Raw genomic sequence first — 18,857 nt, forward strand, 5'->3', positions numbered from 1 at the left:
AGCTGGTAGGGCAGAGTTTCACATCTTAGCAATGGGCTGCAATTACAGAGGTGGCCAGAGAAAAAAGACAAGCAGGCATGCACCACTGCCTTTAATAGAAGGCAATGATTCTTGTGGGCTCCAGAGTAACACAAAAGATCTGGTTTTAATAAATCAGCCTTACAAGTAACAATCTCAAGCAATTAAACACTGCAATGAAGGTGTGCACTATGAATGTATTCTGGGGTCGACAAGAGGGTGGCAAAGACAGTTTTTGAGCAGTGGAGAAGGCAAAAATAAAACAAAAAATTCCCCAGAGAGCATAGGAGAGCTCTTCTCCCCCTCTCATTTCTATTGTACATGCATGTGGAAGTTTCATCTTGCTCCCCATCACCCCTCCTTCCTCCAGTGGTTCCCAGGGACCTGATTTGGAGCCTCCCTGAGCTCATTCAAGTCTCTATCATCATTATCACTCTTGTGCCTGCTCTCACCCATGCAGGTAAGGAAATTCCCCTGATGAGGAGGGGATGGTTGGTGGGAAACACGGGAAGTAACAGGGAGTAGTGAAGATAGCTATGAGCTGAGGAGGGGAACAAATAAATATGAAATAAAACTGTTAAGCTCCTTGTCTTATATTAATAGCCCGTATGGAATACTCTTTGCCATAGAATTGAATTTATTTCCATTTAAAGGCTGTTCTTCTCAATCAATGCTGCTAATAAATAGCTGCTGATGGCCATGACCCCCTGGGCTGAGGGAAGAATTTCTCTTCTGAGCCAATTAAAGGAATTGAACAATTCCTTTTAATAATACTATGGATTTTTAATAGAAGGAAAAAACCAAATCAAACCACCCACAAACCCACCAGGAGAGGCAAAGAAATCCTTCCCCTGAGCCTTGCAGGAAAGGGTCAGGCAGGCTTTGCCAGGGTCAAGATTAGAAGCTTTAACTGGTCTTGTGAAATCGGAAGGGGAAATAGAGTGTTTCCTGTGAAAGCACAGGAATGCTTTTCTTTTCTGGTGTCTTAAAAGACACCCAACAAAAAAACAAAAACAAAAACAAAAACAAAAACAAAAACAAAAAAAAAAAAAAACAAAAACCAACCAGAAATCAAAAAGCATAATCACAAATTATGTTCCCATGTTTACAGAGCTGTAAAAGTCTTGGAGATATTAGTGAGCTCCTCTACCTTGGTGGGACAGAAGGACAGGTGGGGCCAGCTCTTGCATTGCTGTGATGGGCAGGACACCCCTCCCCATACTGGGAATTATCTGGGTGTCCCATGGACACAAGGGCAGCAGGCCAGGGAAGCTGAACATTTCACCTCAGGCACTTCCACACTCATGGGGGTAAGACAGGGCTGGCCTCTCCATAGCTATTTCTGAGACTCACATGACTTTTTTTAATGCCAAAAATCCTACCTTGTACATTTTCTCTCACGGGATCATCCTATGAGACACGTGGGTTCCCACAGCTGGTATTGGAGCCAGTGCTCAGTCAGGAGAGCGTTTGTGCCTTGTAAGACAGACAGGTGTGAAGCAGGTGGCAAGGGAAGCAGAACAGATACCTATTGAGTTTTCACAAAGCCATATAACCCCAAATGGCAGTGGGTCTTCTCCACTCCATCACTGTCCTGTCAATGAAACCTCATGACTCCTGTTGGCATCGGATGAGAGCATCTGTCAACCACAAAAGTCTCCTTCGAACACTCCTGTGCTGTAGGGAAGTCTCTTATCTCCATTTTACAGATGGCAAGCAGAAGTACAGAGAGGTTAATTGACTTGCCCAAAGTCAGCACAGGAGGTCTATAAAGTGACGCCAGGTCCCTTGAATCCCTGTGCTCTGGCTTAATCATAAGACCATCCATCTTCATCCTCTTTCCCCTCAGGATTCGCCAGCATCTGTGACAGCTTAGGCACTCATGTTGGCAAACTGCAGGTGGAGACAGAACTGTGAGATGGGCATTTCCAGCAATGCTTTCTCAACCCCATATCCCAACAGAACGTCAATTTTGACCTTGAAAGCCTAGGGCTTTTTTAAAACTCTGGTCTGCTTTGGGAACTATGATACAAATGTGCTTGAGTGTTTGATCTTTGGGGAACCATTTCAGAGATTCGAAAGCAAAAGGACATTGCATCACTGCTTTGATAGAGAAAGGACCCCTTTCCTGGGTTGTAATGAACCCTCCTCATCAAAATGATAAACAGATTGAAACCACAGGTAGAAAACAAACAGTGACCTTTATTTGCAAGTGATCCCCTGGTACTAGATCACCAAATGACTCTAGAGATTTGTCCTTGACAGCCATTCCCCATCTGTTTGAACAGGTCTGTTCATGCTGGGCCATTGAGAAGTGTGGCAGGGTGTGAACATTTCCATCACAATGTCTCTTGTTTCAGAAGTGGGAATGGAAGAGGTGGAGAGTCCAGAGTGAGACACTGAGGAACAGGGAGCACGTGTTAAGTTCCCTCTGAGACTGGGAAGGCATCACAACTCCAAGTCCACCTCTTTCAAATTGCAGGCTTTCTGCAACTTCTCTGTGGTTCTTGCTCTCTCGCTTTCATTTTTTATTAATTACCCAGTGACAATTTTCCCAGAAGACTCTATTTTTCCATTAATTGTTAGGAAGACTACAGGGAAAATGTTGAGCTGTTGGAGAGCTCACTTTAGGAACATTAGGAGGGAGCATTTTCTAAAGCTTACGTGTGTATCTTTTTGCCATTCTCATTGCACAAGAGGCTAAATGACCTGCCTGGGATGCACAACAACTTTTTTGTTGTTGTTGCAGCATGGCACACTGAGCAAGGAAACTTAATTTGAGTGCTGGTTTGTTGGCCCTGGAGACCAGCATACTGCTCGGGCAGAATCGATCAGCAAGCTCTGTGTATGATTTATTATCATGTCCTGTGTGTTGGAGAATTCACAGACAGAAACCAGTGCCAGTTTGAGGCTGTGCTGCACTTGCATCACTGTTTTCCACAGCTGAAGGTGTAGATATGGTAAGAGAAGCATTAATGCTGGGCTGAAATCTCAGGTCCAAGTGGTGACTGTTCCCAGTGCAGATAGATAATGAAGGTGGAGGAAGAGCATCTGCTTTTTCTCTCCTCCTAAAACCATGGCTTTTATAGTTGTACCTTCCACAGTCTCCACAGAATACTGAGATTCATGGGAATGTCTTGAGAGAAAGCCAGGAAGCTCAGTGTTAAAATGGAAACCTCCTTGGTATGGCAAATCTAAGCACCACAGTCATTCAACCTGTTTGACAGAACAGAAGCTGATATTTTTATGATGGTGATCTGGGAACCTGCTCCTGCAGGTTACTGGAGGTTACTGAATATCGCTGTTTCTAGGATATCTCATATTTAAGTACTTCTGTATAATTAGAAGATCTTCTCCATACATGAACAAGCTTTGAAACAAACCAAGAAGAGACTGAATTTCCTTCAGAAATATCTGACAAGACTTACAGTGTCCTACATGTGCTCATTGGAGGTTTTGGTGAGCACAGCATTACAGCTGTGTGGGGACACAGAGCAGAGCTCAGCATGACCTGCTGCCTTCAGAAACAGAATGAAAAAGTGTGCAAGGATAATGAATTTCTGGGCTTTAATTTAAGGAATTTAAGTTGCATTGGTGGTTGGTGCCACCCTTCCCATGCTAACTGTCCTCTGGGCCACTCTTGGCTTTGCACACAGGACATCCCTGCTGGAGCCCATGCCAGTGCATCCACAAGGGCTCCTCCTGGAGTGCTCTGCCCAGGTGTTGCATGGCAGTAGCACTTTATTACATGCCACCTCCCGTGCTGTTTTACAATGTTGTTTCTATGGTCACCCACCATTCTCCAGAACCCACAGAGCCCAGAAAGAGGCAGGATTACATTCCACAGCAGCAAGACCTGTCATGTACAGTGATGGGTGTAATACCTGATAAAGTGGTAACCCATAGCCAGGTCCTGGTTGTGAGGCTGCTGCCCTGGGAGACGTTCCTTGTGCTGGAAAGTGCCGGGGTTGAGAGTCAGGGGTGGGCAAAGGGAGGACACCTTGTCCAGCCTCAGGTAATTGTCATGCTGCTCCCAAGCACCCAACTCCTCAGCTTCATGCCAACACCAGCTGGGATCTGGCACTAGCTGGAGGTCATTGCAAGGATGGGATGGGGAGGAGTGGTTGCAGCAATAGGAGATTTTTTTTTGCCAAGAAACACCCCATAATGCTAACATGGACCTTTTTGGCCACAAAGATTTTCTGGAATGAATTTACAAGCATGGCATGTAATTGGATTTGGCCGGTAAAAGCTTTTTCTTCACAGAATAATGGGTTGGATGCATTTCTATTTCATGTTCTGGCATAGCTTGTTTTAATGGTGCTTGTGTGAGATATTCTAAGATATTTTTACAGAAAAACCAAGGATTTGATCTGATTAATGCAACCATGATGGAGAATGATGAGAATAATTACTTGACAGAAGTCTACAGTGCTTAGCTGTCTGTCTAGTTGGACCAGATTATGCCCACAAATCCGTTACTGTAATGTGATATTTACTTTCTGGTAAACCAGCCAAATATGTGTATGTGCAAGAACACTACCCAAAAGAGTTGAAACAACTCACAAAAAGAAGATATTTGGAAGGTCTTAAAGTGAAGAAGATTAAAATCTTATTCTCTTGAGGAGAAAAGTGGATTTATTGTTAAAATAATTTTTTAAAATCAAGTTCCTTCTTCTAGAAATAATTCATCCTAAGCCGTAAGCTGCTTTCAAGGGGCCCCTTTCTCCTCCAACTATATCAGCAATTAACAGTTTTGACAAGTTATTGTCCACCAGTTCCAGGTAAGGCTTGGGAGTCCTTGAAGTGCCAGTGGATGACAAACTGGAGATCACTTTGAACTAGTATATTATTTCAAATAAAATAGTCTGCTTCTACAGAGGCAAGTTGGGCCATGGGAAAGAAACAGTTCTTCCCTATTTGTTTCTGATTTGTCCTTGAAACAAATCATATTCTTGGTCCTGGCCATCATGACGTGACCAGATGACAGGACCTGGGAGAAAGATAAAAGAAGAGCAACCAGACCACCCTTCTGCCTTCTGATCACTAAATGATCAGATGTCTGGGAAAAATGATTTATGTGGGAAGGCTCAAACCACTAAACTAGGCCATGAGATGACAACGTGTAGTTCTGCATGTGGGAAAAAAAGGCCTAAATATATCTGAAGGGTGTAAACATGACTGAGAGAGCTGTGGTATCAAAGGGACAGCGCCGAGTACAGGACTCAGAGCTGGCAGCTTTCCTTGCTGTTCAGAGCAGTGGATGGAACATAACTGAGAGGCAGAGCATCATCAGATACTTCACTTCCACCTCTCCCTCTGTGACTTGATTTGTCATGTTCTACTCCAGCCCAGTGTCTGGCATCAGGGCTCGTCCCACAGAAATACTGCCTGGACACAAAACAAAGCAACAGAATATTTTCCCCTCCTCTAAAACCTGGTGACTCCCAACATCACAGGGCAAACCCCATCCTGCTGAAATTGAAAAATCTTTCTCTATTGGGCTATTAAAGCTGCTCTCACCTGTCAAATATAACCTGTCCTTTTGGTATCTACCTTCCTTTTGAAATAATAATACAACATATGGATTATCACTACCAGACCCCAAGACTTTAAAGAAATAGTTCCATATTTCCTATGGCTCTCTTTAGATGTATGGCTGGATTCCCAGCAGATGGGAAGCCACATTGATTCATGGCAGCTGAAGACACAGCCTTTTGTGCTTTGTCTTGTCTTCTCATCTCACTGAACTTTCCAAGGATCTAAATTAATGCAAGGGAAATACGACCTTGCCTCAGTGAATTGTTTTGAGGCCTAATGTGCTGAGAGATTTATGGGCAAAGAGGGTTTTTTTTTCCTTCTTCCTTTAATAAAAAGTGCTCTCATTCAGCAGCTTTGATGGAAAGCCTGCAAGGACCCATGATAAGTATGTAACCGGAACAGACTCATATTAGCTATCACTGTTACAAATCTATTAGTCCCACACATTAGAGCATGTGCTGGACCTGATGAGCTACACTAGTGGGAACAGGAGTAATTTTGTGAAATAGATGTAGCTTGCAAATCTTTTAGACTGTTATCCAATTCCTTTTGTTTCAGTTTAATTAGGATATAAAACATGGCCTTAAGAGCTTGGATGAGTGGAGGGAACTCCATGTGAAGGACAGGGAACCAGGGGATTCCCAGCTGCAGGGGATTCCCAGCTGCTCTGCTGCTGAGCCTGGTGGATTTTGCCTGCAAGGTGGTTTTGCTGCTCCGCCAAGGACTGATGGAGGCAACGTTGCTTGAAGCACTGCAGGAGGACAGAGCTGCTCTTCGAACTGATGATTCACACAAGGTGGGTTGGCCTTGGATTTTCTCACATCCCTTCCCTGTGCTGCCGGCACCCAGCGTGCTGGGAGATGCTGGGCTGTCTCCCAGCGGTCAGAGCTGCTCTGCTGCCGGGACACCGGCAGCTGCTGGGGCTGAGCCTGGCCCAGCAGAGCTCCTGATGCCAGGCGGGGGCTGCCAGCAGCTCCCTAACAGGGTAACACGGCAACAGCAGAGAGCAGCAACGAGGCAAATCAGACGGTGGTTCTTTTCCAACCACGTATGCAAAGCACCTATAATGAGCAGAGACGAGCCCCTGAGACCGGTGATGCTGATGACAAATTAATATAAAATCAAACCATACACTTTAAAGACAAGAGCATCCAGCTCTTCTCATAACTGATGCAGGACATGTTTCATCCAGAGCATATCTGCTATCACTGGCGCACTTTCTGTTCTTGAATTCATCTGTTCTGTACATTTGGGGACTGGCATGATTAGCGTTTGGCTTTGTAGAATTCAGAACCTAATTCCTGTGAGTTTTCATGTCTTCCTTTTCCTTGTTTTGATTCTTGTTTGTCCATTTGTTAGTTTGTTTATCAACATATTTCCTGTTTGAAACAAAAATAGAAGAGATGGGCACTTGCTTTCTTCCTGGACAGATTCCTTTGTATACTGATTTATTTTGTTTTTTAAAGACAGACACCTGGTTTTCTTATAAATGAGTGTTGGCAGGCTAGGAAGCTTAGGGGGAGGAGGGAGAAAAAGAAAAATGCATCTGTTTAAAACAAATGCAACACTGAAGGAAAGCTTTATAATATCATCTGAGATTGGCCTGATTGTCTGATGCTTTAAACATATGGTATGCTCCTATATATATTATGCATGAAACTAGCTGCATGCACATAGCAGTTATTCTGCAATGCTTTGCACAGAGTCTGCCAAATCCTGAACTCCTTATTCAAACCCAGCTCCTGGTGAAGACAATGAGCTTTTATCTAAGCCTCACTGCCTTTGGCATGCTCCATCCCTTCTCCCTTAATTTAATCTCAACTGCAAGAGGATTTCAACATTTCATCCTTTGGCACTGAGTGCTGACTTTCCTGCTCCCCAGGGCATGCAAATTTGGAAGGGTGTGGTGGTGTGGCAGTGGAAGAAGTACCACTGGGAAGGAAGAAAAAGCTTCATGTGAGCTTGGTTAGCAGGCTCTGAGGCAATGCTGACACACCTTTGTGCGTTCCTTGGCTCATGCCCAGTGTACACGGCATAGGCTGTCTTTGTCTAGGATCTCTAAGGCAGTTTTCCAGATCCACCTGGGCAAGGCAGGCACTGGGACAGACTAGGGTAGGAGCGGAGGAAAAGCTGTAGCAAGTCCTGCTCTAACACAGACCTTTCCCTCCTACTTAGCCTCAGTCTGGTTGAGCTTTCCTTTGTGGGGAGGAAAGCTGCTGTTCTTCACATCAATCCTTGCACTGCTGGCTTTGCAAGAAATCGAGCAAGGGAGGGATATTGCAGTTACTGCATGTATTTCTTGCCTACCATCAGTGCTGTGCTTGGCCCTGTAAGTGATAGGTGTTTCTGGGGGTGTGGGGGGGGAACATCTCCTTTTTATTTTTATAAAGTCATTTTTAGGATTGAGAAGGGGAGAAGAAGGGACTTGTCTTACCACAAGGCTCAGTATTATCATGTGTTTCCTTGCTGTGTTGAAGTGTTTATTACCCTTTAGTGGAGGTGACAGACCAGAGGAACTGACTGGCAAGTGCCCATTTTATGACTTCATATTTCGTGTGCCTCTGTAAGTGGTGGCAATGCTGAAGTGCAAAGGATGGACTTTTCCAGGTGAAGAAAAGCAAAGAAGTTTCAAATTGCTTGGTCCCACACTACCTGTTGAAGCAGAGCCTCCAGTTGCACAGCAAGATGTCATCATCCTGTCAAGATAGTTCCTGAAGGCCTGAGGCATCCAGAAATTATTGTGGAGGGTTTTGCAAGAGTCCCTCTGCCATTAGCTCTGCAACAGAAAAATCTCCAGGAGTGTGTTATCTTTGACAGGTGTAATTATGCCTAATGCAGTGTCAAAACTTTGCAGTTTTGAAGAACTTACTGTCAGTCTGAACCCTGTCCACCCACAGTTCCATCAGAGAGGGTCTGAAAATGGTCAATACTTCTTCTAAGTTGGCAATAGTTGGAAGCCTGCAGGAATTTTAGGAATTTAATTAGAGAGATTATCCTTCTCCTTTTTCCATTTTTAACACTGCACAAGAAAATCTGGTTTTTTTCTGTCTTTGAATTTCATTTTCTTCTCCGCCCAAAATGTTATTGAAATCTCCTGGGCTCCATCATTTGATGAATTCCTGTCCTCTTCTTCCTGCCAATACACTCTGTGGCCCTGCTGCACTGTCACCAAAATCCTATGCAATTAGGCCCCAAAGGATGTTTCAAATTCAGATTTAATCTTGGGCAAAGAGAAGCCCTTAGATCAAACATCCCCACTACTGTGAAAAGCAAAGGCTCTGAATGCACCACCATGTAACAATCATTAGAGGAGCTGAAGATCTGAAATTTAACACTCACGTAGATGAGTGATGGATAAACATCACTTTCCTAAAAAAGCACTTTCTCAGGCACTTTAATCCATCCAGAATGTAACAACTGGGTGCTGACTGAGGCACAGCTTGACTGGGGAGAGATGAAGGGACAAAGAGGAAGCTTAACACAGAGCCAGCTCAAAGCAAACGCCTTTAATGCTGCCAGTCTCAGATGCTTTGAAGAAGAAGCCCTTGTGTCCTCCGTGGTTCTCTGTGGCAACTTTTTGGCATTAAAGTTTGTGTGAGAGAACGATGAGTTTCCCATTATCACGTATGGAGATGTGATCCATTGTGCTGGTTCCCACACTGCGGAGATTTAACATTCACCACACTTTGTCCTGCAGATATGCTGTGATGTGTCCTTTACAAGCTACATTGAAATCTTGACTGACATTTCTTATCTGATGGGGGCTGCTTTTCCACTGGCTGCTTTTTAGAGTGATAAATGTCAGGAGTTTGGGAGTTTGCTTGTATCTAGGCTCTCCATCTGAGACTTTGGGCAGGTAATTATCCTGAGACCATGGGACTTTGTCATGAAATCCACTACCATGCTCATATAGGGAATGAGTCAGCCAAGGGTCATGGATTTGGTGTATCTGGGAATTGGGAAGCATCCACAAAGATAAGGAGAGAAGGATAGAATCTGGGCAAAGATTTTCCCCAACCAAAGATGAAAGCAGATGTTTTCTGACATTGTGGAGTTGTCTGTCTTGATCATCTGGGAAGGCCATAAGTTAGGATTGACCCAGTAGTCTCCAGATTTGAGGCTTCAGTCAACCAAGCAAAGCAACTAACCCTTGCAGGCTGGTGTCACAGCTGGAGCAGAGTGATAAACCTCCTACGTGAGGGCACTGGTAAAGAAAGCAGAGATCTATGGCAGTCAGTGGGCTCCAAACAGAAAACTTTCTTCCCCTAGAAATCCTTAACACATTTTGTCCTGGTGGTAAGTGCAAGGAGAAAGCACCTAGAGGCATGAAAGTTTCTTCTGTCCCTTCCTTCTCCTGTGTCTTGCTTTTTCTCCTGGGTCCATTTTTTCCTTCAATTTCAGTATTTATCACCTGGAAGCTGAAAACAGGACTCACTGTAGTCCAGGACCTTTTTAGTATAACATTCCTCAGTGCTCACAGCGTCTGAGAAATTAGGGTTGACATTTATTGGAGGAAGGAAGAGATGGGTATCACCTTGGTTATTCTTCTCTTTTCCCAGTGTTCTTATTCTTCTCTTTTCTCAGGATGTTCACACCTGTGTGGCTGGAATAACTGAAGTGTCCAGCTGGAATTACTGAAGTCTCCAGCTGGAATTAATGTCAATCTTTTTTTTTTTTTTTTCCCTGAAAAAGCAGCACAACCAATCTCAGTGAGCTCTTTGCACCCCCATATACCACAGAAGGAGGTAAGAGAAGTGTTTTCATCCCATCCAGGTATGGTGACTCGTGAGGTAACTGTGAGAGACTGCCTGGTTCTGGCTGATGCTGCCAGTAAGCCTGGGACAGGTGAGCTGGGATGGTTGTGGGGTAGCACTAGATGAAGGCAAGGCTGCCACAGTGCTCCCCACTACTCTGGAGCCAAGTGCAATTTGCTTCCTTTAGGCACCACAGCTTTGCTGTGAGCTGTAGCTGTGATTAAAACATCCACTGCTGCTGTCCTCCCTCCCTCGCTCAGGTGCTGTGGCTGGCGGGTCAGGTGCAGCCAGGGTCCTGCCTGCCCATTCCCAGGAGTCAAGAAGCCATGCTAAGGCAAATTGCCTTCCCCTTCCCTACCTGACAGCTGGGACAGTATTTTTGTGAGTGCTCACTGCCTTGTACCTGGCTCCAGGTTCCCTGGGCAGCTTGACCAATTTGGAGGGACAGGGTGGGGAATGCTGGCTCCTTGTGCAAATACCTGACTCAGTTCATTTAGATGCTTGGGGGTAACAGTTACTTCATCTGGCTGGCTTTTTTTTTTTTTCTGCTGTTTGTGCCTTTGTTTACTTCCCCCTCCTTTCCCCTTAACATACCCTTTGAGCTGTTCTTTAATTGAAGTAAACGGAGCAGCTGCTATGGTGTGTGCTGTTTTTCCCATTTTCCCCCGTGAGTCACACATTTCCTTCCTTAATGTCTCTATCTTCAATCGGTCTGTACTAATGAGGCCCCACATCTCAGCTGCTGAATGAGAGCTCATCTGCCTGGAATTTTCTAACTCATGTCAATTCATTTCCCACTTTCCCCTCTCATCCCTGCTGCCTTTCTCCCATTCCCATCCCACCTCTCTTTATCTCCTCTCCCTGACTTTGACTCTTCTCCCACTCCTCCCTCCATGTGTCCCACCAGCCTGCCTGCAGCCCCCTTGCTGCCTGCTGCCTTTCTCCCATTCCCATCCCACCTCTCTTTGTCTCTTCTCCCTGACTTTGACTCTTCTCCCACTCCTCCCTCCATGTGTCCCACCAGCCTGCCTGCAGCCCCCTTGCTGCCTGCTGCCCTCCCAGATGGAGACAAGACCTGAGCATCATTGCAGATGCAGGATGTAAGTGCTGGGAAGGTACAGCGGGGAGTGGGCAGCATTGCCACAGATGCCAGGGCAAGGAAAGGCACAACAGCTCACTCTGCTGCTGGAGAAGCCCCTCCTGGGGTGGTGGGAGTAAGGAAACACTAGGAATAGGCATTGTCCTTTTTGTCTCTCCTTGCTCCACAGGGGAAGGAAATAAGAATGCACAGTCCCATGCCAGAGACCCACTGGGGAAAGCTGCCCCTTGGCTCTATGCCTTGCCTGGGTGTCAACCCAAAGCACTCACTGAGGAGCAAGCAAGAGCAGTGGCAACATCTCGTCTCTGATTTGCTCATGAAGGTAATTCTTTGCAGAGTTTTAGCTGCTCTGAGGGGAGAACAGCACAGTGGGGTGCAGGAACGGATTATCTGGTGTGCCTGCATGGCCTGGAGGTCTGAGGCACAGAGAGTTGAACTGAGAGGATCTGTCCTTAACAAAATCAGGAATGTCCCATGGCACCATTGCCTGGGGCTCACTTTCACTGAAATGAAGGCATGTACTGATGTCTGCTGAGCAGGGTGACAGTGCTGCTCCTGCTTGGGTTTTTTCCTCATTATGACTGTTTCTTGTGGGTTTTGTTGGGCAATTCTTACTTAAACTAAGTAATTCTTACTTAAACTAAGCCCTGCGGTTCTCTGTTGCGTTTATATCCTTACTTTTGCAGAAGACAGGGACTGTCCTTTCTTCTTTTAAGCAAGTGTGGAACTGAGGCACAAAGAAGCAAGGACCCGATTTAAAATTTAGTCTCAGAGCTTATCACCTGTGACATGTCAGCAGCCCTTGCCTAGAGGGGTCTTGGACACATCAGCACTGCAGGCTCAGCCATGTCAAGGAAGGCAGAGAGACCCACAGGAGTCCGAGGTTTTGATAGCAGTCCCCACAGCAAACCCCATTATCACAACTGGATCAGAACCCGTCTTGGCTTCCACTCCTTTATCTCTTCCATCGGGTACAGCTGTCTTTTCATTTTAGGAATATGCAGGACTGAGTCCTTGAGATTTACCTGCAGGAATCTGATTCCAGACCTTGAGCTTTGAAAGCTAATTCCATGGTTACCACCAGACACCTGACTCCCCCGAAAGAAAAATCAGATTGAGATAATTTTAGAGCCACAATAGAGCAAAAAAACCCACAAGTCTTTGCCAAGAAAAAACAAACAAACAGACAAACAAAAAAACCAAACAAACAAAAAAACAAAACCAAAAAAACCACCATAATGGAGATCAGACACTGGCTTGTGTGCCTCTTGGAGAACCAGTGGAAGAAGCCAGAGTTATGAGCTCTGGATGGCTGGAGGAATTTTGATCTTGCTTCGAATTTTGTTATGCTGTTTTTGCTTTAAAATGCAGGTTCAAAGGGAAAAAAAAAACCAAAAAGACAAAAAAAACCATGACAAAACAAAACACACCAGTGCTTTCCTCTTTGGCTTCAGGGCCTCCTGTTGAGGTTCCCTCATCACCATAGAGATAATACTGCTTGTTAGGCCCAAGACTAGCAGTTGGAATTCAAGTGGAAAAAAGACCTAAACAAACCCATTATAAATCCCCAATTACTTTCAAACTGTCAGGCTTATTAAAAAATGTAAATATCCTTCTCATTCTTGCAGAGAGTTTATAAAAATGCATGAAGCTAAAACTCAGCTGAGCTGAAAGGAGTTGATTTCTGAAATAACTTTGCTGGGAAAATGGCAGTTGTTGCTCTTGGATGGCAGAGGGAGGAAAAAGTACACTGCCTGAGGCACTGGTCCCAGTCATCCTTACTGTTGGTGTGTTGCTGGTGCTACCCTGCCTTAGACCACTGGTGCAATAAAACCTTTTGGGCTGTTTTTCAAGAAAAAGTAATGCAGATCCAACAGAGGGAATTTCCACCAGCTGATAATTGCTGCACCCCAACTGCATGTGGCTGAATGTGCCAGTTTTCAGTATTCACTACTCACCTCAATGGAACTGTTTGTCCATGAATGTTTTCCTGCTCTTTCCTTTCTTCCCTTTTCTGCAAATGGGAAGGGTACTTATCTTGTTCTCAAATTTGATCTTGCTCTAATTGCACAGGAGTTTCTCATGAGTCTGTCTTTAGTGAAAAGCCTTTCTTACCATGACCTACACCTGGATTCAACCAGGACTTGCTCCAGAGGCTGGGATTCCCCAGCAGTGCAGCAGAGCTGGTGCTAACACTACAATATGTTGAGGTTGTTTCTGGAGGGAACCAGACTTCCTTTTATTTTCTTTAATACGAGTTACATTGAAAACTTCCTTCCCCACTGCTAGCCTATCCACAGTTAAGCACAACAGTTTTCAGGAGGGAATGTTATCAGATAAAGGAAGCTTAAGGTGTTAGTGTTAGGCAGAGTCAAGTGTCATCATGCTGGTGGTAGGAAGTGTTGGCCAGTGCTGTGCAGTGCTGGCTACAAAATGGGGAAAAAGAGCAATATATCTCACAATGAACTCAGAGCCGAACATCTGTGACATTGACAGAAGGGTAAAATGCTCCCTGAGGAGCGCTGAAAGGCAAACTGGTGTGTCATGGATGTACGACGTGGGGGCAGTGGAGGGGGTTCCTGGTATGCACTGGGTGCTGGTGTGGCACTGGTAGTGGTCAGGGAAGGGAAAAGAAAGGCAGCCCTTCAAAGGAAGATAAGGAATTTAAACATCCTATTATGACGTAGCCAAGTGCATACCAATATATGATACAGGACTGCCATATTTTATCCAATAACCTGCATATACCTCAGAGGTGTATGTATTAAAAGAGGAAATGGTTAGCTATTTAATTAAAGAAGCAAAATTGAAGTGATAACATAAAAAAGGAGCATAATTGCTATTCTGATCAATCATCAGCTGGGGCTAGCTTAAAATGCAGCTGCTTTAAAATCTCACCAGAGACTTTACAAGGACTGCTGAACTTGGCACTTCTGCCAGTTCTCTCTGGAAAAGACAGATAGCGGAATCCCCCTTTTCCACCCATTTGCAGGTGCTTTGGCACTAGTTATATTTTTTGTCTGGATGCTTATGAGAATCCGTGATTTTAATTTCTCAGTATTTGAAGGCATCCCCAGAGCCTTGGCAGCAGCATTTTCATGGCAGGGCGTGGGGAGTGTGGAAGGGGGGAACTCCTCTTTGAGGGAAGAGTGTTGTGGAAGATGCAAAGGCAAAGCCTGGCCTTCCCCTGCAGTTCTGCTCCACATCGCCTCGACTGCCTGCAGTCAGTTGCTGATGTGGAGCCGTTTGCAATATCCCAGTGAGTGCCCTCTCAGCCTGGCAATCCTGCAGGGACCTGCCATCACCTCTGGCTTGACTGAGCATCTGAGAGGTTTTCTGCCTTGAGACGTTGGACGATGTGTTTCCAGAGCGAAAGGACAACAGGAGCTGACTCCGTATTAATGCCGGACTTTAAATGTTTTGACTATAAAACTGACACACCATTACCTATTCCCTGCAGAGCTCCACTCTCTCCCTCTCTCTCCTTGCCTTCTCCTCTCTACACTGTAGCCTTTTGTATGTCTCAGGCATTAATCCCTCGCTGCTGGGTTGTGTAAATTAAAGAATAATAGAGCTGCAGAGGCATAAGCTCGCAATGATGGGGAATGTGTTTGTATGCTAAGAAGCAATTTCAGTGAAAATTAACTCAATTTCATCTGAAATAGTGAAGACCGGCATAAGCTGGCAGATCCCCGAGGATGGTAAAATTACTTTGTCAAAGCTCTGCTTGCTTAAATTAACCAAGCAAGCACTCCAGGTTATTGGCAAGATGCAGCTAGTAACTAGGTTTTAATAAACAAAAATAGCTTTTTGGATAAATAAGAAAAGTGCAAAGCATCTTATGTATTCTGTTGATGTGTTCATCTGTGTGTCCTCGGCAGCAAGACCTTCACATTCCTTTGGGAACTTTCATCAAGTCTCTGTGTCTGGCTGGTCTGTCTTCAGAGCCTTTGCAAACAAGTATCAATCAGAAAATGCTTTTGGAGATGATCTTAGGTAAGTCTTTTCCCAGCAACTAACAGACTGAATGGCTCAGTCTGCAACACCAAAGTGTGGTAACAGCAACAGTTTCTAGAGACATTTTATTTTCAAATCAGATAATAACTGTTGCTTGGTTTATGATTATTATATTGCTCAAAATAAGATGTGGTGTCATAACAAAAATTGCTCTACACTGTCTCTGATACAGCAGATTTTCCAGATGAATGCATTGCTGCCAAAGGCCAAGTCAGGGTGGGAGCTTTTTCCTTCAGCTGGGAACTCAGGTCCAAGGGAAGTGAAAATTTCATCATGACAGCAAGAGTGGCTCAAGGGCCAGCTCAGAGGGTTTGTGAATCACTTGAGAATGTGCTGGTTTGTAAAGTTGATTTTTGTTGGGTTTTTTGGTAGTTTGTTTGTTTTTATTGCTGTTTAATTGCATGTCTGAGGATCCTGTTCTGCAAACAGGCTTTGTTGTTGGAGGTTTTGATCTTTAGGAAGGACCCTCTGAAAATGCTTATTCTTTTGCCTCTTAGTTCACCACTGTCATGAAAGAAGATTGTTTCTTTTGGATCCCATTCCACCAGCTATTGTGATTTTGGTTTTGGTTCTAAGTATTCATTAGAAATGTCATTAACTGGACAGAAGGCTAAAGAGCTTAGGAGCCTCTCCGTTGGAGAAGAATATGGGAAAGCTCAGAATTGCAAAAATACATAATCTCCATTGATTCTCTCTTTCTCCAAATGAACTCATCACTATTCAAAGAGCACTCCATATCTGAAGGCTTTGGGTATGTGACATCAGTACCCTTACCAGAAGGATGGATTGTTCCTTTTTGCTTAGCCAAGTCATGATTCATGGCACTGGGAGCTGTTTCCATTCCTGTCCCAAAGACCCCAGCAAATGGGACCATTAATGGTTTATCCAAGGAGAGTTGCAGAAGGATCAGACCAGTCAAATTGGAACATGAGGTGAACCTCAGTATACAGGATCTGCAGTTCCCTGGTTGGTTGTTAACTCCCCTGCCTTCCTACCATAAATCTCAGTATCTGCAGCAGGGAAAGCAGCTGCATAAAATATTTGCTGAGCCATCCACTCATTAAAGTGTTTCACTGGTAAAGAAATACTTTCTCTCACTGTTGCATATTTACAGTTTGGAGATTGCTTGTTAGGACTATCTGAGGTTGTATTTTTTAGCTGTGTGGCTTTCAGATGTCAGTAGAAGACACTTGGTTAATAACCCACAGTTCCTTTCCATGAACTCTAGTGCCCAGACTTGGGAGACAGCTGGCAGCCCCTCTCCTCATAAACAAAAACCCAGCCTAGGAAATATGGGACCAGCCCTGTGTAAAATTACCTCCCTTTGATAGGATTAATTGCAGAAATGCCACCAACTTGTCGTTAAATCCAACAAATGCATTTGGAGCCAGGCATAAATCGTGCAGGGAGGCAGTGGCTCATTTGGACAAACGCGCCCCGCTGAGACCTTTCATCACAGCACTGCTCCATTGGGTTGTCCGTCACTTGTGCTTCTTTTCCCCACTAATGCAGTGGCTGTGGTCAGAAAGGTGCCAGCTTTGAAACAACGGCCTCAAAACCAGCCAGGGAATAAGAGTGATACCTTGCCCCCGCCCTGCACTATCAGCAGCCTGTCTGTCTGCTCTCGCAGAGCTGCTATCTGCTCCCTGCACGCTGCTCCCGTGTTCTATCTGCTCCCGCCGCTGATAAGACCCAGTTCATCCATTGTCAGCCCTGCTGAGCCAATCTAGCTGCATTCGAGCGAGCTGGATTTTGTTCTGCATCACGTATCAATGACAACTTCCAGCGACGGCCTTGCTTTTAAAACCTGGCTGGTGAGGGTGCACGGAGCTCGAAGAGCAAAGTAGATCTTTAAACACAAAGGGAATTCAAAGTGGCTTAAAAAAGGGCTTTGAAAATAGAGCAAATATGTTGTGGAAGCCATCAGGAGACACCAGAATAGCCTCAGGCAGAGTGCTTTACTGTGCCACACCTGGAACGGGAGTGTTGGTGGGCAGGGAACATGGCAGTGTGCCTGCTATAAAAGCAGAAAAGGGATGATTTGTGATCAAGGAACAGCAGTGACACTGAGTGGCTGGAGACTGTCGCAGGCGATCTGAGCTCTGGGCTCCCTCTCCTGCAGTGTTCGCAGTGGTCTTGTGAGAGGAGGCTCTGCAAAGGCATGTCAAAGGCAGTCAGGAAGGCAGGGGAATCAACAGGATCCCACACCTAGAACTCTGTGCCCTCTGAAACCCCCCTGTGATGTGGCACTCACTGGGGTAGGAGCAGAAGACACTTGCCTCTTGAGTTCTAAGCAGGGCTGTGTTGCAGCCAAGGCCTCAAACTGCTACTGACTAATTTGAATAATAAATAAAACGTAGCCTTCAACTACGCTTTTATTAACTGGATGACACATTATAATATCAAATTACTTTGATACTCTTGACTCAGAAGTCTTGGAAGTGTCAAGATGCAGGGGAAAAGCCAATTGCATAAATGCTTTGCTGGGTATAAAACTGCTCAAGTTCTAGTTTGTGTGTATTTCACCTTTAATGAACCTGACATTTTGTGAGTCAGAACTGATGGGAAATTTGAAGGTTGTCTTTCAGGAACATCTTACTCCTCGTCTCTGCTTGCCAAGTTGTCACCTCCTTGTTCTTTGCTCTCTTAGGCTGCCATGCTTTTCTCCAGCCCTTTTAACTTTCCCTACTCATAAGATTAACCCTACAGTCTCACACTGGAGAACTTACTTCAGCTGCAGAGAAACAGCAGTACAAGACAGATAAGAAAGTAATTGTACCCTGAGGAAGCACGAGGAGTGTCTGCATCATATACACTTGCTTTACAAAACAGCAGCTACTTATGCAAAGGAAGTGGCCTTTTAAAACCAAGACAGGGTACATAGAAAAGCTGTCATGGCAGATGTCTCATTAGATCTCTATCATGGCTACTTGGAGCAGTTTCTGTCTTATCCTTATTTTAGTTTTACACTATGGGAGGTGGTGTGTCTCACTGCTCGCCTGCACTGTGTTGTGGCCAAAAACCTGGGTCAGGGCAGACAGATTGTGAAAATCCAACGTGAGAATCCTGAGGGGAAGGGAAGGGAAAGGGGAGCTAAGGTGAAGCATCTTTGTGTGTGGAATTGGTGCCAAATCCAAAGTGGGATTCAGGCCTGATCTAGTCTTTTTTCCCCCAAGACATCTCCCAGTGCTTCCCAGAAGAATCACATACTTTGTTTCTGTTTCCAAGGGTCTTAATATGGAAGTCTTCAAACTAAATATCACAAAAAGTGGCTTTTTAGGCACTCCTCGAGATCAGAAGTGCCCAGGCAGTAGCTTGTGTTGGTGTCCTTCAGCCTTGCTCTGGAAGGGCTGTGATAGTGCAGCTAAAGATTATGGATATGCAGAAAAAAAGATCAGATGATGCCATGGAAGAAAATCCATCAAAGT

At 44.9% G+C, this 18,857-nt stretch overlaps 1 long non-coding RNA gene across 1 annotated transcript; it reads left to right on the forward strand.

Moving 5' to 3' along the window:
• Window positions 1-11,237: 11,237 nt before the first annotated feature.
• On the forward strand, window positions 11,238-13,999 carry LOC137480713 (uncharacterized). The gene is made up of 3 exons (XR_011003049.1): window positions 11,238-11,428; window positions 11,582-11,734; window positions 13,486-13,999. It is a non-coding gene; the product is annotated as an uncharacterized lncRNA (long non-coding RNA).
• Window positions 14,000-18,857: the final 4,858 nt, after the last annotated feature.

The sequence above is a fragment of the Anomalospiza imberbis genome, chromosome 11 (genome assembly GCF_031753505.1).
Source record: "Anomalospiza imberbis isolate Cuckoo-Finch-1a 21T00152 chromosome 11, ASM3175350v1, whole genome shotgun sequence".
NCBI classification, from domain to species: domain Eukaryota; kingdom Metazoa; phylum Chordata; class Aves; order Passeriformes; family Viduidae; genus Anomalospiza; species Anomalospiza imberbis.